Here is a 25,218-nt window from a genome sequence, read left to right on the forward strand (position 1 = left end):
TAAACAATGAAGCATTACAATACATATAAATATCATATCAGTCAACACAGTGTCTGAGGTGGGAATATCGATAAATCATCAAACACTTCCAAGTTGAACCTAACTTATATCTTCACACCAAAACCTTGAATCTAGTACCCATGAGAACAAGTTTAGGAGGGTAGAGAAAAGTAGGACAAGCTACAGCTTCCAAAAAATTGTAGGAATAGAAGTTTTAAGCAAGTGCATCCCCTTTTTTATTTTTTTGCATCAAACCTTTTCTCTGCTACAATGCTTGTTTTTGTATCTTGAATATTCACCAAAATGCTCTACATAAAAATTAGGGAAGCAATAAAATGATATTAGTATCAATATTGTTAAGGAACAAGATAGCTAAATATCATCACCTAAAAGGTCAGGTATTTAAATATCATCACCTAAAACTTATGCAACTTTGATGGTTATTAATTAGGTTTTCCACTTGTAGTTGTGCTTGTTATATATTATGTACTTTAAGCTCTTCTCATGGCCTCTTGACTTCTTATCCTTTGGTTTCTTATTTGAGATTTGATAAGAGATCCCATGTAATAGGGAAGCATCCATATGGGAAACTTTTTCATTGCAAAATCCAAAATCCAAAGATGTTACTATTTTTTAACCTTAAGCTTTGCAACTTGATGTTTTATTATTTCAATTTGTATTTATGTGCTACCCTGCATCCTTAGTAATGGGGGTTTCATTTTAATTTATGAATAAGATTAGGATGAGACTCATTAAGATCTTTGAGTAATTTCATAGCAGATATCAATATAACTAAAGATGAATTCTATTCTTGATTAGTGTAAGAAATTATTTTAGATTGTTCATTGTAGTTTGTGTTTTCTATTGCTATGATTACTCATTGATGTGTGAATTTTCATATTCTTTTTGTCATGGTTTATATTAATTGTTCAAAGAATGAGCATTGTGAATTTTCCAAAACTAATTTAGCATTAATTCATAATAGAATGCTCCATGTGTAGGGAATTCTATTTTTTTCTTCAATTATGGTTACATTGGGACTGCCGATTGTGTTAGAGTCTATTCGACAACTTATTTCAAAGGTAAATTCCCCATTCAAGGATATACCTTTAAGAAAAAGATATCTATTTCCCCCTAATGGTTCTTATGATGATTTGAACTTTTCATGAACATGGAAGATATATTATATGCTTTTTTGGTCACTTGTTTAGCTTTGTATCCTATTACTACAAATACAGTATATTTTATTGGACATAATTACAACCATAGATACAATTTTGTGCTCATGATTTAAATCCTTTAAACAAAATGGTTTTGCTAAGTTAAAATAATATTCAAGTGTTGGAGGCCATATGTATGTTCTTAAATACAACATCATCAGGTGAGTGTTAATATTTTGGATTAGTAAACCCCCTTCACCATTTTTGAAGGAATTAAATGGTATAAGTGGCTTGAGCTCTGGCTTTCTGTTTTTGCCAAAATTTTGTAAGTGGATACAAATGAAAATACTCATAGAAATCCTTGATGTTGAGTTTTACTTGGTCTGATTTACATGGTTTTCCAATGATGCAAAAGTGAACAAAATGAAGGCATACTTCCTTGTCCTAAAAGTTGAGGTTTATACTTGTTTATTCTGATCATTATTTTGGAGCTGTAAAATATTGAGCTTAAATGCGATATGGAGTATACTTTTGTTCTGCACCAAATATTCTACTTTTGTTCTGCTCTTTTCCATCTATTCCATCATTAGTGTATTGTCTTTTAAATGACCTATTTTTGCATATTAGATATAAGTCATACTCTTACACCAACTTCATTCCTAAATTATGCAGAACCAAGGTGTATTGTTTGAAGGAGATAGGTGGTTCTAGGTTGTTGGAATTATGGTTTCAGTTACTATTGTGAAGTTGGTCCTTGTAATCTATTGTTGGACTTTTACAAATGAGATAGTAAAGGCATATGCCCAAGATCATTTCTTTGATGTCATCACCAATTCAATTGGTCTCATCACTACAGTTCTTGGAAGTAAATTTTATTGGTGGATTGATCCAACTGGAGCAATAGTGGTAAGCACTTCTCTGACCTTTTACTTTACACTATAACATAGGATACTTCACATTTTGATTTTCTACAATAATGCCTATGTAGTTAATAAAGCCAAATAATGTCTATATATGTGCTCCTAGCTAACACGTATAGCCCACATCAAACATAGAATATGTTTCCACTTTCCACTAATTATTAGTTATTTTAAAGAGTCCAAGTAGATGTGACCATTTCCATTACTTAATTCTTGAGATCTTATTTGTTTAGAACAGTATTGGGGTTTCGTTTCCTCAGAAATGATAGTAACAACTATTGCAAGGCATATGTATGTATACAATGTATTTAGAACACATGGCTGCAGATAATACCAGTTGGCTCCTTTAGGATTACCATATCTAACCTCTCTTTGTATGTACAATTAGGGATACAGACTTTTGTCTTTATAGATGGTAACACTGATAACAATCATTTAGAATGCTAGTGAGTAATAATAGCTGCAAGCATGCACAATAACGAAGAGGATTTATTCTTTTTTATTTAAGCTTGATCATTAGTGTCTATCAAGTTGTTTGTGTGGTGTTGGTAGCAAGAAGGATGTATAATCTTGTGATCACTAAATCCAAAATACAGATTACCAGGCTTCCTCTGAGTAGATGCAAAGTATGCTTCAAGTTTATATTAATGTGTATAATTTAAAATACTAAAGCTGATAGTGGGTCTTTTGTGCAATTAGCACTCTGTACAATCAGGACATGGTCAAGCATAGTTTTGGAGAATGTGAATTCTTTGGTGGGGAAAATAGTGTCGCTTGATTATTTGCAAAAATTGACATATCTCTGTTGGAATCATCACAAAGACATACTCCATATTAATACCATCAGAGCCTCTTCATCACTTGCCCCAATACCGTCTTCTTCAGTCATGTCCTTTGGCACATTATCATATTCTTCCATGGGAGTGTTATCCTTAGCTTGGATATTCACACCTCCATGTTCCTCCAGTAGGAAATTCACATTTAGCAATGGATGACAATCGTGGCCTCCTTCAAGATGACCATATCCCCTACAATGACTCTGGGCTATTGTGATTAGAATTCTTTGATTCTTTAAGCCCTTACACTTTTTGCAAGGACAATAACATTTATCGTGTTTTGTTCAAAACTAAGCCCACAATGCAACTATTGTCTCATTATTTTGTTCTGGGTTCATATTGTCAGGCGTGGTCTTTCTTCATAGGAAAATATACCTGCAAATAAATTGGACATGTTGTAGTTAATGCTTATATCTCCACATATGGAAATTGTTGATTAATGTTTTCAAATGTAACTAAAATGATCCTATAATTTCTAGAAGGCCTAGATGTTTGCAAAATGTGGATTTATAGACAATGTATCTTAGTTATTTGCAAAATGCCTCAAAGAGATGTCAAAAGCTGAAAGTTACTTAGGTGCTAATAGTAGCATGCCATGACTAATCTTGATAGCAATGACTAATCTGATTAATGCATCAACTAATGAAGATGACTAAAAGATTGAAACATATTAATGCAATCTTCAATCAAGAACATGTGAGCTCAAAAGATGGGTAAATCTCAAAAAATCGTGAGCCTAAGGTCATTACAATTTCAGCCATGAAATAATTGCAATTGAAATTTGTTGAAAAATAGGCCTAAGTGGGTTGGCCTAAGGGTCAAAAGAAGAATTTAGATTTCACTTAATTAAGAATCAATTAGCTTATGCAAGTTTGGCCTCATGGTGGTTGTACAATTTTTAAAAACTTAATCCTTAGACCATTTGGGCTAACATCAAGGGACGTGAATTTAGGACTCAAATGTCTATAAAGGTTGGATGTTGAAATTCTTTGGAACATCAACCCTTCCAAGCACTTCTTGATCCTTACAATGGATCCAACACCTTCTCTTGGTCCAATCTTGACATTCTATCCAAGAAAATATGCCCCTCATGTGGATGGAATCTCCCAAATCATAACTATCCCATTCACCTAGTGACCCTCAAACAACACCCTGTCACATTCAAAGATCTTTGTCTCTAATCTCCTTGCATATCTCTACAAAAAATCATATCAAATAGGTGCATAATACATTAGAAACCCCTCTTCCATGAGTTACATATACAATACAATAGTGGGAGGGGTCAAACTCATTGAGTTTGCCTCAGACAATCAAGTTCTATCATGTGACAATGACAGTCTCTTATTACCTGTGCAAAATCCTTTACAAATGAATTTTCACAAATAAAATCAACTTACCAAATAACCTTATCAATCATTTTCATATTCAAAGAAAAGCTTTGAAGTGAAATAAAGCTTGCACCAATTAAAAACAACCAAATTGCATAGTCACTGTTCTGTGATAGTTTTAACAGTAAAATATAGAGTTTTTTTATTGATTTTCCAGGTCTATCACATTGAAATCTCCTCAACACCTTTACACATTCATCTATCATGTTCATATAAGCTTGTTTTTTTCCTTTTTCAAATTTCCTAACTCCCTAAAACTGACCAAATTCCCTTTAATTATCTTGGGACAGTTTAGAACATTTTTTAATATCTTTAATAATAGTCCTTTATGATAACCTCGGGCTTTAGGACTCAATTCTTGTGACATTTTTTAGACTAATTGACCTTTCTAATGCTTAAAAGACTCATAAACCTTCACTTAATCCCATGACTCTACCATAGTTCCATATGTGGCTTGTTTGGCAACATTTTGACATATTTTCAAATTACATTGCATTTATTTGCATTTAATATGCATTTTATGACTCTTTGACCCCATTTATCAACCTAGTACATTCTAGGACTCCCTTTACCCATGAAATTTTACTAAATTACATAAATGACCCTTATCCTTTCATCTTGATGCCAAGAATGGCTTACAACTTGAACTTTAATGATTACAAGCATATCAAAAAGAACCTTCACAAGGTCTTATTACATCAAATCCCACAGAATAACCCTGCAATTTTGTAATAAGGCACATAACTTGTTGAAAGTTTTGTAAATGGCATGGCAAGCTAAGAAGGCTTAATCTTGGGAAAAACTATTAGAAAAATACTAAATGCTATAAAAATGTGAAGGAGAGAGTGAAGAACGCAGAACATTCTGTATTGCTTCATTATCTAACATATAGTCATTACTGAACATTTTCGTGCAGTTACAACCATTTCTAGAATTTCATTTTACATCTTTTTACAAGAAGTCATTGTTAATAATATATCAACATTTATTAGGAAAGCTAACTATAGTTTTATTATAAATTTTTTAATTGACACTTTCTTTATCCCTCACCTTCAACTTCAAGTTTATGTATTTATCGTTGGGGCTACAATATTTTCCTTAAGATATAATTTTCAACTTAGCAGGGTAGCAAAGATTCTAAATATTTTGATCACTGGGGTACTATACACATGTAAAATATAATTTCAATGATTCAGCAAGTGATTAAAATAATAAAATCCCTACGTAAACATACTATTAGCCTTCTTTTAAGCTCACCTCTAGATGCACATGTCCTTTTGTCGCAATTCATATCTTGTTTCTAGAAGTGGCAATTAGAGTGTAGATGGATAGTCTTCTATTGTAAAGTATGTTATATTTTAATAATTAATCAATTTAATAGATTGTTCTTGTGAAGTTGATGATGTATGGTTTCTTTGTGCTTTTCTATAAAAAAATTCAATTTATACTGGTACAGGCATTTGACATGATTTTTAATTTAAATTCAAAATGCGAATTTGACCTTGCTTTTCCCACATAAGGTTTTTATCCATACTATTGTATCTCTTGATCCAATTCTAAATACAACCATAATTTTAGGTGGACTTTTCTCATTAGTGTCTTTGTGTTGGTGCATATTCCTTAAGTGAATAGGTTGTTACGGAGCCAGTCTACATCCTAAGCAATGATTCTGCTACTCTATATCAAGACATTTGACAAGACAAGATAGCAACCAAAGATTTTTCTTATCCTAATATAAGCATTTTCATCAACTCTATCAAGGAATTTTTTTCTCTTCAGATACCCATAGATACCAACAAACCATTCTATATATTACCTTGCCATGTTGTGTGCAGGTTGCCATGTAGTCATAAGCACATGGTTTAATAGGATCCTGATGGATTGTCAAAATCTTGATCCTGATGGTATCTATAGACCATTCAATTGAACTATGTATTTTTTGTAGCCTTCCTCCAAGAGGAGGATTCAGTTGAACTATTTGTCTAGGATTCCACATTTTGCATGCATGTCTACCAAGGAAGTTGCAACTTAAACAAATATATTCTCTCAATATATCTATTTTGTGCACATCCAGGAACCATGAGTTTTGATGACCACATTACATTTAGGCATCCTATCAAATAGTTCACATGACTTATCTATGCTTCCATTTGCAAGCATGTTTCCCAAGGCAAATGCTACTACTTCATCTACACCATTTGAAAAAATCCTTTATGCTTTGATGGATGCCTATAGCTTATCCCAAAGCTCTCATTCAGCAGTCATGAAATGATCAATCAAGAGGAAACGGTTGAGAGCTTAGAGTGACACAATTTTCAAATGATCATATGAAATGAAATGGACTAAACCAAGGACTATTGACATTTGCATCTGAATTATCCAACTAGCTTGAGGGCTTCCTTCCTTGCAAAAGTATTGAGAAGCTTCAAGAAAGATTGTTGTACATTAGTAGAATTGCATGTTAACAGGTTGACTCTTAGAAGTACCCTTAAAATCTAAGAAATGACTTGATATAAAATAGCTTCAAGATGGTGGACCAGTTGTTGGGGACTTCTCAATGAAAAATGTAAGTAGAGATCAAAGCATAGCTCAGACTGGTATATTCACTTTAACAAATGTTGATATTCTCTTTTATTTATGTTTCCTTATATTAATGTACCTACTGACAGGTGGCACTTTCATGTTCAGCTTTTACCAAATCAAGCTATATATATCCTTTTATCACTTATGCACTACCTTGATGTATTACAATGTGAAATTCCCAATTTTGTTGACTGCATTTGTCAACATATGGGTTTGTATTGGCAATAGTAAAATCAAGATTTTGAGAGTTTTTGAATTGCTATCACATTACACCATAAGCAAAGAAATTGGTAGCATAGTTAGAGTTTCTATAGATAGCACAATTTCTTGGATGCAAGTTTTAGTTATAAGAATCTACAAACCTATTCAAACTCCCATTTATTTACTTGTTCTAACCTACCAAGATATTTTTCATATCATGTAACTGCATTTACCTTTGGTACCTATTATTTTCTTGCTCTCAACCATCTCTTCATTTAACTGCATCACTTTGGTAACTTTCTATATTTTTATTTTTCCTATTGTATTTAATATCCATCTCGTGCCATCCCTGAGAAATAGGCTCCCCCATTACCCCATCCCTGAAACAAATCCTATTTTCCCCACTCTACCCCATCCCCAAAATGTAGGATAACATAGATAGGCAGTAGACCTGTAAATCCAAAACTATTTTGACAACAGTAATCCTGGTTTGATCTATGGTAATCACACTAGGACTATGGAATTCATCTGTAACACTGTTAATGGAAACATAAATAATATGATATTATAGTAGATATAGATATGTGACCAAATACATGAATCCAAATGATGGATATTTTCACAGACTAATGATATCAGTCCTTCAAAGGCAGACTAGTAATATAAGCCTGTAAGTAGTCTTGAGAAATATTGTAACATAAATTAGAAGCTTTGTTGAAATATCAAAAGGGAAAATTTGAAACAATAAAATTTGGACGATATAGAAGGTCAATAGAAAAACCAAAATGATAGATAGTTATCTATCAACATTCAAATTTAATTAAATATTAATGTTTTCCTTCATTCAAATTTAACTGATCTCTCTCCCTCTCTCACACACACACACATCCATGCATGTGCACACATAGACATGTATATATACATATCCAGATTGTCAAATCCAAATATGGCCATCTATGGACATGTGCTAAAACTAATCCAAACTAATCAGAGTAAATGTGGTTTGAAGAGTGCCTGCATGGGCATGTAAAATTTAATTTTTGCTTTACCTTTGTAAGATTTTGCTTGTTTAAGTTGTCACAGTATTATGTTTTTTTTCCTAAATGTGCTACCCTTTGTTCAATACCACTACACTTGTCCTAGACGTGGCATTTTTAACCTGTTACAACTTGTTCGAGTTGTTACAGGATAATGTTATTTTTTGAATGTGCTACTTTTTGTTTTATTCTATTCAATTATGGAAAAGAAAATCATGCTATTTCTATGCTAAGTTAGCAATCCAACCATAAACGAAAAAAATTACAATATCAATAAAAGAAAAAGTTGAAAAAAATAAAATGGACAATTACTAGTATATCTTCACGAGTATATCATATTACTACCTCAATGTGAATGTCAAACTTATTGTAATGATAGATATTTATTGTGCAATGTTTAAACAATAAAATTAGTAATCAGCATCATATGGGTCTTTAGAAGATTATCATGGGTAAAATGATATTTTCCTTAGTGTTTAAAATATTTTGCTTTTAGTAAAAACTTTTTTGTACTTGATTGAGCATATGTGGCACACTCTGCTCTTATTCTTATGTTTGATTTATCATCTAACTTTTAAATTTCATTGCTCTACTATATTTGTATTGTTGTGCAGAAGGGTATTTGTTATAATTTTTTATTGTTTCCTTATACCTTTCACCTTTTGGTGCCTAAACTATCAAGCCAGAATAAATAAATAAATGAGATGTCAAATTAAAATTTGGCCCAAGAGCTTTTACATAATTAACATTGAAAAAACTAATTTATTGTCAAGGTAATCAATCTGCGAAAAGGTCATGTAATCTACCAAGCTAAAAGCATTTCAAATTCCACAGAGTAACTAATTTTCGTGGTTATGCCTGATGGTAATACAAGACATAGTTTGGTTGCTTTGGTGTAACAACCTAAAAAATTGGGGTAGTGTTGAATGTGTGTGTTGTGATTTTTACACTGCTTTTGCACGGGGCTGCTTAAACCAACACCACCAAAGTGGTAGAAGATGCCATAGATGTGGAAGAAATCCTAGAAGGAAACCAAACCAACATTTTAGCCAATATCTTCAAAATAGGTTTCTTTAATGTAGAAGGCACCAAAAGATGGTACATAGGCATCTGCTATGCCAATTCCCTGAGGAGGCAGCTGCTTGGACAGTCAATGTGGACCACCCATTAAGGTTTGTAGAATAGAAGGGTTGTCTAGTATGACCCATTTGACAAGACCCTACGAATCTCCATGGTTGAACTAACCCAAAATCTGGGTGTGCAAGCTAACATACCATTAATATAGTTTTTAATGCTTCTCACTAGGAATAAAGCATGTTTTATTAGCCCATTATTTAGCCAATTCACCTTTATTACTTCAAACAATCTAATCCAACATTTATAACAGTAGATTTTTGTTTATTAGAATATGATACATTTTCTATTTTGGTGTGTCCAAGTTACATATTCCATATTCTTAATATATGGTTCAATTTCTTTTTGTACTAGTCTTCCCATTTTATTAGATGGTCAAAAAATTTGGTCTAAAAATGGGGTTTCATTGTTGTTGTAAGATCTAGCCTAAAGGAGCCTAATAATGGAGGGAATGAATCTAAAAGAACAAAAAGGGAATGGTGAGTGGTGATTGTAATTTTCATGTATGGACCAATGCTAGCAAGGGTCGAACAAATATTTTCCATTACAGCAAGCTAGTTTGCAGATAACTATTTATCATTTCATATGACCACTTCATTTTGGACTACTATCCTCTAATATTGTTGCTTTGTAGGAGTTTAAATACTTCCTCAGTTGGAGGCTTCTACTTGTCCATAATTAATTCCTACACTGCAAGCACTTATAATGGATGGAGAATTTGATGGAACATGCCCTAGAAAGATAACAAACAAATGTAAGAAGGAGAAATACATGGAAATTTATCAGGGCCCATCAAATCTCCTCTGTGGTCTTTGCTTAGGAGGGTCACTCTTTGATGTAATGCTTTGACATCTTCTGTTGGGGTCTTGGGAGTGCCTGGTTCTTTGTATGCCTTGTAAGTTTTAGCTCCTGTCTTTTTGTTGGTTCAGGGTTGCAAGTCTACTATGGCTTTTTATTTGGTAGTGGTTTGTCTTTGTGGTGTACCAGATCCTTGTCAAAATATGGTTGTATGGGGTTTCAGAGTTCCCTCAAAACCTATTTTGCCTTAATCAAAAACTTTTACAGACTAGGAGAAATCCCATTACAAGTTAATTTAATGTACTTATGAACTAATGTCCACTAGTGGATAAACCAAACAATAGGAATGTTTACAAGTAAAAGATAGTGCTTCTCCAATAAAGCAAAGGGAAAATTCAAGAAAGTGCAATATAAAGCAACAACACTAGTCAGTTGTACTCCAAAGAAGACATTTTTAAGCTCTTGACAATATAAATATTCTATAGGAGATTATTTTATTGTGTTATCTATGTCATATTATATATCCTTCTTGATGAATGTTATCCTGAAGTAGGAAAATGAAATAAAGTCTACACTAAATGTTCATGGGAGAACCTCTTGGATCTAGGGGACCACAAAATGGCATTAAAGCCATAGCATTTTTGGATAAATTGATTTCAATTAAAATAATATCTAGAAACATATGCCAAGTTCCATTGAATCCACAATGTACTAATTTAGTTATAGGATGCCTTTAAGGTATCTGCCTGACTTCATGAGGGATAACACCCTTATTCAATACAAGACTGAATTGAGGCTACTGCTATATTTAAAATAATCGCCTATACATGAGTGTAAGAGGCACAAACACGTATATGACTCTGAATACACATTGGATGGTAAGCATTTGGTTTGAAAGATATTTAGCTATGTAATGTCCACTCCTTGCAAGATGTATTGATTAAGCTTGTTGCCTCACTCAAACCTGTAGAGGGCTAGTGGCTCAGTTGTTAAGATATGGTATTAGAATTGAATGCCTTCATTTAGAAGCTACTTTTACTTTGCAGGCACTAATCTACACAAGACTAGACTAGGAGCATGTATTTATAACTTACCTCCTTTATAATTATCATCAACTAGATGGTCTAAACCATTGATGATTAAGTACACTTAGCACTAAATTTAGTGGTCATAATGGTAACTACATACTAAGTCAATATGACATTATCATCTAGTTAACTATAAGTCTAAAACCACAAGAATTCATTGTCAACAAATGAATGCACTGAAAAATTGAATGAGTCAATCTTTGCTCTACTTTGACCAAAAAAAAGTCAATGATAATTTCACTCAAGCATTGTACAAGTCCTCTGTTCTATGAATCTATTTTATAGTTATTCCACAAACAAGATGCCATCAGCCTCTCAAACTAAAGAAAGAATGGTCCTCTAGGAAGAGTAATAGATAAGTAAGTAGTTAAGAATGCACCTATAATTAAATAAATATTTGCTCACAATTTTTATTTCTTTTTAGCCAGCTATGAGAAGTGTAATAAGAATAATCTGGTGCATAGTTCTCTTAGTATAATTATTTGAATGCCCTATGAATTGAAGCAACAATAAATAATAGTAGCACTTTTTAAAACCACCTATTCTTGGCTGGATAATAACAATAGAACACAAAGATCTCAAGTGTTGAACTTGGTATGTAAGGCTAATTAAAAAAATTGTATCAAAGTTCTTCAATAAGACCTATGGAGATATATAAGAGAATGTTTTGATTTTAGTATGCTATATTATGCTGTGTCGAGTCTCCAAAATGATTTGAAATTGAAACGGCCTCAATCCCCTCTAGAAACATTGTACCACTTTGAGTTGATATACATTATGTGTAGGATTTGAAATTGGAAAATTATAATTTGATTAAAGAACGATGACAGATTGATACCACAAGGTTTGTGCCCATGATTCCTAGATGAACAATGGTCACTAGTAGCTATACACTTGATAGAAGCTTTCAAGAACATGAACTAAAAGAAATATTTGAAAATGTCATATGACTTGCTAGGGTGTATGAATTGTACTTAGCAAGGCTAGATTTTTTATGGGTTCCTTGTAAGTCATTTAATTTTTAATGGATTCATTCTAAATCATCTAGTTCAAAGCAAATGGTGACTTTGACAAATTATTTTGTTGCATTGCAAAGTATAATTTATACAACACATAAACAAAACAAATTTTGTGTAGAAATTGAGTGTAATAATTTACTTGGGAAAATTTTGTTGAAGCATAAGTCATTAAGATGCTATAGTTTTTTAGTCCCAAATTTGCATTCAGATATTTAGAATCTGCAATAGCGTTTTGGTCAGCCTGTAGTTTAGAAAACTAGAGGAACTAAGTAAACAAAAAATCCACTGAGCAATGGAAAAACTATGTAATTTAGATAAATTAAAATAGAGAAATGAATATTCATTGGCATAATGTAGAGCATACTATCTCCATCTAATTTCTACACTCTGTACATATTCTCATTCAATAAAAAGGCATTACAAACTATCCATGAAGGGACACCATCAACTTTGAAGCAAACCTGCGTAATTCTAAGGGTATACAAAGCAAAGAAGAGCTTCATAATATGAAGGATCTCATTAAAACCATAAACCTAACTGCACTAAAATGGGAGCTTTGTAATATGTAGCAACTACCATAATAATGTATGAAAGACAAAGAAGCATAGATGAGGCACGTAAACTCTTTTACATAACACCACATTGAAACTATCCTGCCCTCCATGTACCAAACATGTACGAATCTTGTTAAATAAATAAAATTATTATAAAATTATTTCTGAAATGCAGAGCTCTACAAACTTGCAAACAAAGTTTATAGTATACTTTGAAATTCCCCCCTTCTCTTGCATCGTGAGACTACAAGTCTCTACTTTATTGAATGAAGACCAATAATAAACTATCAAATTTATCCTTAGTTCTTTTTTGAGCACTTTATATCTTTAATATTTTGAGTACATATAAAGAAAATAGAGAGCTCATTTTTTATTAGAAAAGCCAAACAATTTTAGTCACTTGTTAACTAAATACTAAATAGTTTCCTACCATGGTGATAACTAAATACTATTAATGTCATGACATCAACACTGTACAATCAAATAAGGGTTTAAAAAATAACCATCACAATACAAAAGGTAGTGTTCACCCTGCATACTACCATTTGATTTTTTGAAGTAAACAAGATGGCTTAGAATCTCTAGATCACCAGACACTTGAAACAAAAATGCTTTTAAGAGACAAAAAATGAAACCCGTTCATTTTTACAGATTGCTTCACTACTAATCACAAGAATATTGTCCAGTTTTGAAATGATAGAAGCAAAGACAACAGGCAATTTTTTTCACCATGGAAAATTCTGAGGCGAAAATCCAGTACGACTAAAAAATTTCATTATTGCAAAACATCAACAATTTTCCTATACAATAATGAAACTCTCTTACGTCATTTTTTAGTATGTGTATATATAAATAAGACCATTGTAAGAAGTATTACACATTACATAAAATATTGCAAATGATGGACATAAATGGTAAATGTAGACGTGAAAAGAAAGAAAATTCAAAATAATACCTTTGTTTCATTGTTTCTGATCAACTTGCGAGACTGATCTCATCCATACTAGTAAACATGGAAACATAGAGGTCAAAGTACCAAAAATACTCTCTTGCCTATGCGGGTGTCAAGAATATACAATATGGGCATCAAGAAATTGTCGATTAGCAGGTCAAACTACCGAGAATACTCTCCTGCCTATGCACCTATCAAGGATATACAATATGGGCATCAAGAAATTGCCAATTTGCAAGTCAAACTAGCAAGAATACTCTCCCACCCACCCACATGTTAAGGATATTCAATATGGGCATCAAGAAATTGCCTTTTTACAATGATAATGGGTATCAAAAAATTGCCTTTTTACATATTAAGCTTGTTTTGGTCAAAATTTTGACCAACATGGGCATGTATTGAAAAAAAAAAAACTTGTTTCCTTGCATATTCTGACCAATTCGACTCTATTTTATTAGATGGTCAAAAATTTTGGTCTAAAAATGTGGTCAAATGTACTAGTGAGTCCTTTGGAAGGGTAAACAAGGAATCAACAAAAGGGCACCCTATTACATTGGCAAATGGGGAGAATAGCTATTAGGGTACTCTATTGCATTATGAAACGGAGAGGACAGCTAAGGGCATCCTATTCCAACTTCCCTTCAAACCCCTATGTTGAGGACTATAGATGAACTTTGGCTCTCTTAAGGCACCCCACCATGCCTCATCATTCTATATCTTATATGACTGGGATTCACATACAAATCAAATCTACCACCTATTGATGTATATATGATTTCCCTATTCTAATAATGCATTTCCCTAATTTATCTGGTTTGCTGAATTTGGGGCAAAAATATAAGTGGACCAACAAGGGTACATTACATCCATTTGATTGTTAATGAATAGCTTTAAGTCATCATCTTTCAAACATGATATCTTGTAGTTTAATTACTAAGGGATGAGATTTCATTTGTGTCTGCTTGTATTTTTCCAAAAAAAATAGCTTAATTGCATTTACAAAGCACATTCAACTTCTATTCAATTTTGAATTATAATGGATAGCTTTACACATCTAGCTTTCAGATATTCATTTGAATGCATTACTATGAAAAACATTCATGAAAATACTAACACCTATTAAAATCCTAAATATCTTATTCAAACCAAAACTATAAAACAATTCATAGAGATACCAATCCCAATCTAAACCATGAAAATTTTCATGAGTCTATATGACCTTGATTTGAAAGATGGAAATAATTATCCTCTATACCAACAAAACTATCCATGAAGACATCAACCAAATATAAAGTGCAAACTTATGCATGAAAATATCTAACCATGACTTCAAAGAGGGATATTTTTATTCATTTGAAAAAATAGGAACTTGATCTAGAAAGCTAAGAACTCATTCCCAAAAATAGTTTCTAATTCTGTTAAAATATCCTATTTGTGGGCAAAGATGCTTCAATGAAAACAATAACCTTAATTTGGAACACCAAAAATTAATCTATCAAGAATCCCAGAAAAATGGAAAATCTACTTTAAAATCCAAGGATTCAAAAATGAAAAATCCCCCAACAGAATTAGAATCATATTAAATAGGTAATTTGAAACAACACATTTTTTAAATCTGCAATTAGCACAAGCACTTGATAGAACATAAAAAATAGACAAAGAAACTATATTAATATCCAAAGAGAAAAAATTGATTAAAGAAAAATTCATACTTGATATGAGAGAAAACATTTAAATTTTTCATAAATACATGTGTTACCCTATAATCATTGGTATATGTTTGCTTCAATAGAAACTGTCAAAGAGGCAAAAAAAAAATCAAGATCCAAAATAGCCACAGAACTGGAAAAAAAAAAAAACTAAAAAGAAAAGCAAATAGTAGGCTGACTGAGAGAAATCACCTTCTTTTAAAATATACCCAAGGGAATGCCTAACAAAACTTGGAAACTCCTTTGCATAGCTGTACAAGCTTGTCAAGCACGCCATTTCTCTCAACACCGCAAGTTGAAAAAACTCCAAATACTTGAGCCTCCTTTTTTGCTCCACCTAAACCTGACATGCAAACCCTTTCAAAAAATGAAAAACACCTAGAAGAAAAATATGAAAACTACAGGCATACCAAATTTCTCTATTAGCCTTTGAAGCTAAATAATCACTGAAGAAAAAATAAAGGTCAAGTTGGCACTGCGCAAAATCGGTCTCCAATTGTTGGATCTTGCTCTCGATCTCGATCCATGACTGGATATGGAAATGGTGGGCAGGGCCTGGGCATGTTGAGGGTTTGATTGGATGGGATAAGGCAAAATCCTATTCGTAAGGTCGAGAAAGAAAGGCATTACCCACAAATGCATGAAATTTTGTTTTTTTGACTCGCTAATGAATGAAACAATTGAGTTGGTCGAAATTCAATTTGAGAACACATAGATTGGTCAAAATTTTGACCAAATTGGCCATAAAATTTATATTTTCAACCAATGCGGGAATGAAAAAGAAAAAAAGAAAAGAAGGAATTATAACTTTGGTCAAAAATTTTGGTAGAAAAACAAATGCAAATGTACTAGTGGGCACTGACAATTGTACAAATGTGTCAAATAATGTCATAACTAAAGAGGAAGGTTTCATCTCTCGTGAAGGTTTACCATAAGACCTAGGTGAAACTGGTAATGTTGTGAGGGAGTTGATTTGATAGCCCCCCATGCCAAGGTATATGGATTTGAACTTGTTTTTACATTCAGCTAAAGTTGCATCAAAATCATCTGCTTCTCTATTGAGAGGAACATGAGTACTTGCTAAAATCAAGTTAATAGACAAAGTATTATCCCCAAATATACAAATATTTGTTCCATTGTAAGAAAACTTAATGCACTAATGATAGGTAGACAACACTGCTTGCATATCATGAATCCATGATCTACCAAGTAAAATATTGTATGCAAGTGGTCTAGCATCAATAATTTGGAATAAAATATCTTTTTCAACAAGACCAATCCTAACGGGAAGGACAACCAACCCCTTTGAACTTCTCTCTACCTCATCATAGGCTTTAATATTAATCTTCCTTTTGGTTTCAATAACTTGTTTAGAATAACCTAATGTCTTTATAAGACTCAAAGAATAAATATTAAGCCCAAAACCCCCATCTATCAACACATGTCTAACATGCATTCTATGGATCATGACCTCAATATGAAGGGTAAGATTGTGTAGATGGCTCAAAGATTTATCATCTTCCTTTGAAAAGGAAAGGTAATGAGGGCTAGCAATATGATTAACCATGTTCTATAATTGATCAACATCTAAATTGTTGGTGACATTCACTATGCACAAAGCATCCTCAAGGACTTGTTTGTGTGTCGGAGATAACTCTAAAAGCTCAAAGATCAAAATTTGAGCAGGGATTCTTTGCAATTGATCAACAAGATTATAATTTGACCTAGGATTAACCACTAGTTTTGAGGGAACATACTTGGATTGCACTTGTTTTGGCTTACTTGGTTGGTATGAACTAGGTCCTTTGATGACAAGGGGACCTTGACTTCACATAACAACATTGAGACTTTGGGAAGATGCTTAGGTTTACTTGACTGATTTGAATTGGATCCTCTAATGACAAGGGGACCTTGAGATGACTTTCTAGAGTGAGCACCCTTAGCACCAAAATAAGTTTTTCACCAAGGATAGGAATGTTAGAAATAGGGATTACTGAGACAGGGGTGAATCAATAATCTACAAACTTTAGTCACAAATTAGATATTATTTCTTACTTTCAACCATGCATAACAAAGCAATAAAGTAATGTTGAATAGTAAAAATATCAATACACAAAGATAACTCATAGCACCATATTTTGTTAACTAGGGAAACCCTAGCTAAGGAAAACTCTGGTGGGGATGATACCCACTAGATAATATACTGATATATATGTTCCTTATTAGAGGATGTACCTTATTAGGAGTCAATGAGAAAATTTAGTATAAATAGTCCCTGTTAGGAGACTTTGAATCACTATTAGGAGATTCCAACCCTATTATGAGTTGTGGTACTGTAGATGCAAGATGAGCCCACTGCCCAAACATGTACTTCCAATTACAAGAAGAGCTCACTACTTAAACAAGTAATTAGACTTCTAGAATAGGTACTATAACTTCTTCCTTGACTGATCTCTGATCTTTAGCTCAATCTTGGATCATGAAATAGCTCATATAAAACTTCACGTATATCTCTTTCACAAAAGTTTGCATATAATTACAACTTACTTATTTCTCCACTTCTTATCGCAAAATGTCCTTTGCATAAATACCATGCCTATACACAAATTTCTTGCTAGTCAACTAAGACCACAATCCACTTTTCAAACTTAGAGTAAACATCTAGGATGTCAGCCCTGATTGGACAAGTAATTATCTTGTAAACAAAATAATTCTTTCCTTCAATTTTGCTGTTCTATTTTGCTTCAAACATGATTATCTCTATTTTGTATAGTCCATGTCATCACTAACATGTATACTATCTCCATCTAACTTTTCTAGTTATAATATCTTGAACAATATGCTTAAATATCCCATAGTTTTCAATATCGTGTCCAATGCTATTGTGAAGTTTGCAATATGCCTTCTCATCCCAACACCATGGCTTAACTTTAGGTATGAAAAACTTTATGGCATCATAAGGGTGCACAAGATTACAAGCAAGGAGCTTCATTGATATCTCTTCATATGACTCACCCAATTGTGTAAAGGTATGTTTCTCTCTTGTAGGCCTTTCTTGATATCTTGGCTTGTTACTTTGTTGATTGGAAATTCCCAAATGGAGAACAACTTGGTCTTTAGGCTTAGAGGAATCTGCAACTCCATCATTAGCCACTTGTTTGTTCTTATTCCAATATGTTTTCTTTCCTTTATCCTTGTTATTGGTGCTGTTATACTAACCATTGTTGTTGTCGTTTCCATTTTTTGTCAAAATACCTTGCTCTCTCAAAACATCCTCAGTTCTAAATGTGGCTTCAACCATGGTATCAAAGGACTCAAAAACTATCTTCTTAACTTCATAATTCATCTCAAGAACCATGTTACTAATGAGGATTTCAAACTTTCCTTTCTCAGGAATAGTCCTAGAATAGTGAGAGCACTATCATTTCCATCTTTGCAAGAAAGTAACAAAGGATTCTCCTTGATTTTTCTTTGTGTGACATTAGTCCAATAGCAAGACAGAGCATGAAATATTGTATGCAAAGTGTTGAACAAATCTCTGAATTAACTCATGGAATATCTTAATAGGAGGAGTTTTATTGGTAAATCATTCAATTTCTTGACCCTTAATACTCCTTGGAAATAATCTCATAAGCTATGAATCCTCATGATGAAACTCAAAACTCATAGTATAGAACTAGCACACATAATCATTTGGATCCCCATTTCCATCATATTTGTCATATTGGGGGATCTCAATTTTTCTAGGAAAATCTTTCATGTCAACACTCTTATCAAAAGGATTAGGACAAACTGAACCAAGTGAAAATGAACTCTTGGGTGCCAATATTTTCTTCAGCTATTTCTTCAATTGGTCAATTTATTCTTTCATAGAGAGATCATGCTTTTGAATCTTTTTTGCTATGTCAAAGTTGTAAGGGACATTAATAACCTTGTTGATTAAATGTTGAAAACATGCATCTCTATTTTTTTCCACATATGCTTCCATATGTTGCTAAAAATGTGGGTCTTATTGCATAGCCATGAAATCATAAGAATTGCAGTCAAAGTTTGAGCTACCACCTCCATATTGTGAACCATGATGAGCATGTTGTGAAATTTGTCTTGAAACTATAGAAGGTGTTGGTCTCCTATAATCATCATATGTTGAAGCTCTCCTTCCTCTAGGACTAGGAAATGGTGAAGGTGTTCTCCAATGTTTTCCATTTTGTGCAGTCTCTAGAGGAATGAGTAGAGGAGAGTTGTTTCCACCACCAATGTGCACATTGTTGAATTCATTTTCAAGTTGTAGAGCCACGAGAAGGTCTTGTGCTTCCTTGTGGGCTTTTCTTTCTATCTCAATCATAATTTTCCTTTCTTCCTCTAGGTGTCTAAATTGTTCTTCCTTCTTAGCTTGTTCATCTAGAAGGGATTTTATCTCATGCTCAAGTACTTTGAGTTTGTCACTCGCATAACCTAAAGGTATCATGAGCAGTGTACATGGTCTTGACTATCTAAACTAGTTACCAGTAAATGTTGCATTCACACAAGTGCTAGAAGGCTCACTAATTTGATCATCATGTTGGGATTTATCTTATTGATAGGTATAATGCTTACCTTTCTTAGCCCTTTAGTGTGCATCCAAATATCTATCCTCAATATGGGGTGAGTTTGGTTTTTTTCATGAGTGGGATCACCACTCGAAAGGTCAACATAGTATTCACCACTTTGATTCTTCTTTTGTGGAGCCATTGTAAAATCCATATCAATATCTGAGTGAGGTGATGCTAAGGGTGTACTCAACTTAATAAGGTCACTACTAGGGTCAAACAAAGTTTATGGAATATTCTCAAGAAGTTAAACAAATACAGGTTCTTTTCCCTTATGTCTTTGACAAGTTTGAACTAAAGGTAATTGTTTAAAGATTACTTCAGGTCACTTTCCTTGATCTACTTGATATTTTGTTGTAACTGGCATGAAAGAAAAGGTACTAGGTGATAGGATAACCTTAAGAAATGTTGGTACCAAACTAGGATAGTAAAAATAATCACTTCTCCAAAAGACATGTGATAAGATAAAAAATTTCACTAGGCATAAACCAACACTACCACAGAGGTGCCCACAATTTTGGGTGAATACCCTAGCACATATGGACTAGAAAATTATAAATAATTAAAATTGATTTTTTATGAAAGTGGATGGACACGATATTACTAAGACTCTCCAAGGATAATATTAAAGAATCCAAAGGTATATCTTTCTCAACAAGGACAGTCTCTAACTCACCGACTCCAAACAAGTCACTTGTGAAATCAAAGATCACTAATTCAAGGGGTCAAAGCATAATAACCCAAGGTGCAAAAAAGCTTCTAAAAATGGGGTAAGTAGCCTAATCTAAACTAGACCAACATAGGGAGATTGGAAATAATAGGATAGCAAAGCAATTTGATCATAAAGTCTTGACTTAGGAACTTAGATTTTATTTGTTTTAAATATCCAACTAGGTGCGATAAACATTGAATCATGAACCAGGTACGCAAGGCAATAATTAAGAATTTCAAGGAACCATCCTCAAACAATGAGCAAGGGACAAAGCAACCTTGCACATGAATAAGAATAGTGTCATTGTATTAGTCTAATCTCTAGAACCACCACTATGTATGTTCTCAAAATGTTTTGGAATCATGTACATAGTCTTAGAAAATAAAATTTGGCAGCACTATAGTTCTTAGTAATGTTCAACCCTAGAGCTTTTGCAATCTAGACTGGGTGAAATCCAATCTCGATGCACCAAATTTTTGACATATTCCAAGAATTTAATCAATCGGAGATACCAAGGAGATCTAACAACCCAACAAAAGACTACACCCATGAGGATTTTCCCCACAAGAACATTTATATAGTGGTTGCTACTACCATGTCAAAAATGGCTATTACCACTTGAGGTTCCATCCATGTAGTTGACCCAATAAAGGGAATGTCCACTATGGTTAACCCTCTCTAATTAAGGAAGACTCACAAGGTTGTACCACATGAGGACTTGGTTTGGATTCAAGGGTTATAAGTTTCTAATGTGCTCAAAAGGGGACAAAGCATACTCCTCTAGCCTCTTTATCTTACCCAAACATAGCAAACAAGATTCTTTGACACGCTAATTCAAAATCATCTCACCAAATTTTTGGAAAAGCCAACAACAAACACCATCAATCTCAAAAGAAAAAGTACCAATGGATGTGTTGGACAAACCCAAATAGAATAGTAAAATAATAATAAATATCCTTCCCTACCTACAAAGGGATCTATCGTCGAGAAGAGCTTCACATGTAAGGCAAGTGACTGAAGCACATTCCCTCAAGAACTCTAAAAATAGTGTACATAGGACTTGATTACTATGTGAAACACATATGTGTAAAAGTAAATCTAAATCCAATTTTAGAGCACCAAATGAAGTGTGAATCTATGAAAGCATGTAAAAGCACTCAAGCCAAACACATGAGAGGGTTCATTTCATTTCCAAATATAAATATTATAGACATCCAATAAAATACTTGGTAATCCTTGCAATGCATCTTTTCTTTATTGTACCTTTTGTTTACGCTTGAACACTTGTTTGCAACGAACAAAGCAAAAAGCAAAACAAACAAACACAAGATATGCAATATATATCCAACTTATGCAAAACTAGGGTTAGATCTAAATATCTAATTTTTAATAGTGATAACAACCAGAAAATAACCCAAATGAACACTTACATCATGCATTGATCCATGTGAAAATTAAATGCAAGCTATTCATTAAATGCCAATTTTTTAATATTAATTTTTGACCTAGTCAACAAGATTGGACCTATATGATATGAATCCATATCCAAAACCCTAAATGTAGAAAATATATCCCTATAAAAAATTAGAAATATTTTCAAAAATGTTAGAATTTTGAAAAGATCTTTTCATTTATGCCCTAGGGAGCCATTTTGTCAAAAATAGACCAATTTTTGCAAATCAAATTATTGAGCCTTAATATGATCTCTAAAATGAAAACACAAAGAACCAAACCTATTTGGAATTTAGAGACCTTTCCAAAAATGTAGGCTTCTCTAAAAAAATTTCTAATTTGTGCCCTAAATTTTTTTTTATGAAAAATAAAGAAAAATTATAAAAAATAGAAAATGCCTCAAAAAATCTAAAAATTTCACTAAAGCTTCCTTGATATATCATCAACCTACAAAAAAAAATCTAGACCAGAAAACCAAGCCATTTTGGAGATATGATCAAATCTTTAAGATCTAGGGTTTTTTTGCCTCCAAACAAATCTACATGTGGGGCTTAGCTCCAAAAATATCTAAAACTGGCAAGAAAAGGTGGGTTGCCCCATGGTGGGTGCCAAAGAATGTGTGCTAAAATGTTGACACACTTCTATGAATCATTATATCCAAGATTTCTCAAGAATGAGGTCTCAAATGGCAACTCATAGCTCTCTATTCATGGAGTGCAAGGGTTTGTAATGGAGGCCCTCAATTTAACCTAATTTGTGCCCATGCAAGTACACCATAAAATGAGATATTCAAAGATCAAAATATGCATGCAAATGAAGATGCAAGCTAATCTAAATGATAACAATACAAAGTAATGTAAGAAAGAAAATCTAATCTATGAAAGAAAATAACAATGTAAGATTAATCTATGAAAGTAAATATGGATCTAAGCTAATATGAAAATGCAAGGATGAACCATGATGATGGAAGCCATGGATGCATGAGAGAAGAAGACAAGAAGATAGAAGTTCACAAAAAGCTTTAATGCTCAAATTCCTTCTCCAAAAAATCACTTTCCAAACCTGTAGTATAACAATAGCATAATCATGAATGTCAAAATGAGGAGAGGGCTCTCCCTTATAAAGAAGAATGGACAATTAAGATTAAGAGGCAATAAAATTTAATCAAGGGTGGAGAAAGAACGATCCGTGTAAGACAAAATTTCACCAATGAGAAAAAAGGAGGAAAATTAAATGGAGTCCAACTTAGAAATATGTGCATTTAAGTGTAAAGGAAAAAAAGAATTATTTTAATTTTTATTTATTTTATTTCCTTTTTCAAGTAGGATTTTATTTAATTAAAAGGGAGAAAGTTTTTTTAATTAAATAGGAAATATTTAATTAAATTAAAAGAGAGATTTTTCTCTTAATTAATTAAATATGAATTAATTATTTAATTAAAAGAAAGCTTTTCTTTTAATTAAATAAGACTTAGAATAAAATGATCAAACCCTAGGAAATGTTGAAATAATCGAATTAATTACAATTTGATCAAAGAAATTGATATGAATTGATTTAATAAAATATTACAAACTATTGATTCAGGAAATTTGATAAATTGAATAATGAGGGCACATAGTCCAGGCAACAATTTTAGGGTGCATACAATTGTGAGTATTGTAGTCATGAATTTGAGGATTATTACTCCACTAATAGTATTCATAGGTAGAAAACTATTCCAAGGACTCCACAGGAAAATGGAGTGGTTGAACACATGAACAAGACTATAATGGAGTGTGCAAGGAGCACGAGGTTGCATGTAGGGTTTCCCTTAAATATGTGGGTGAAGGTTGTCAATACTTCTATATATTTGACTAATAGAGGTCACTCTACTCCTTTGGGATGTGGTATTCCAGAGGAATCATGGACTAGTTAGAAGGTGAGTTATTTTTCTCAACACCAAGCAGGAATCTAAGTCAAAGAAATGTGTGTTTGTTGGATATGGCATTGATGAATTTGGTTATAGTCTTTGGGATTTTGACAATTATAAAATTGTAAGAAGTAGGGATGTCGTATTTAATTAGAAAGTGTTGTACTAAGATCTTTTGCAGCAACATGAGAAGAAAGAAGATGATTATGTAGTGTTGGATGATACTCCAAAAGGTGATATTCCAACAATTCCTCATGATCTACAACAACAAATACTAGACACAGTGGTGCTTGTTAGACGGTCAACAAGGCTAAGTAGACCTCCAGAAAGATTTTCTCATTTTTTGTATTCTATTTTACTTACTGATGCTGGTGAACCTGAATATTATGATGAAGTTGTACAGGTGCATACAAAGATTTAGTGAGAGTCTGCAATGAAAGAAGAAATAGACTCTTTGTTGAAAAATAAGACATGGGATTTATACAAGTTGCCTGTAGGTAAAAGGTCTTTACAGAATAAATTCAGTTTATAGGTTGAAATAAGATGATGGATGTAAGAAATGATTTAAAACTAGGTTAGCGGTAAAAGGATTTGCATGGAAAAAGGGCATTGATTTTGATGAGAAATTTTCTCCTATTGTTAAAATGACTTCTATTCGCATTGTTTTAAGTATTGTGGCTATTGAATATTTGCATTTGGAGAATCTTGATGTTAAAAAAAAATTCTTTATGGTGATTTGGATGAAGAGACATATATGGCACAACCACAAGGATTTGTGGTCAAAGGTAAGGAGAGCTTAGTGTGTAGATTGAAGAAAAGTTTATATGGCTTAAAGCAAGCACCTCGGCAATGGTGTCTAAAATTTGATAGGTTTATGCCTAAACATGGATATAGTAGGTGTCATTCAGATCATTGTGTTTATTTTAAGAGGTTAGATGATGACAACTACATTATTTTATATTTATATGTTGATGATATGCTTGTAGCTGGGTCTAACATGGATCACATTAAGATGTTAAAATAATAGTTAGCACATTCATTTTCTATGAAGGATTTGGTGGAAGAAAAGAAAATCCTTAAAAGATTTGCCAAGATAGGAAGAACAAGAAATTGACATTATCTTAGGCTAATTATATTGAGAAGGTGTTATAACATTTCTCTATGGAGAATGCTAAAA

The sequence above is a fragment of the Cupressus sempervirens genome, chromosome 10, assembly GCF_028749045.1.
Source record: "Cupressus sempervirens isolate cs-2001-9-10 chromosome 10, ASM2874904v1, whole genome shotgun sequence".
NCBI classification, from domain to species: domain Eukaryota; kingdom Viridiplantae; phylum Streptophyta; class Pinopsida; order Cupressales; family Cupressaceae; genus Cupressus; species Cupressus sempervirens.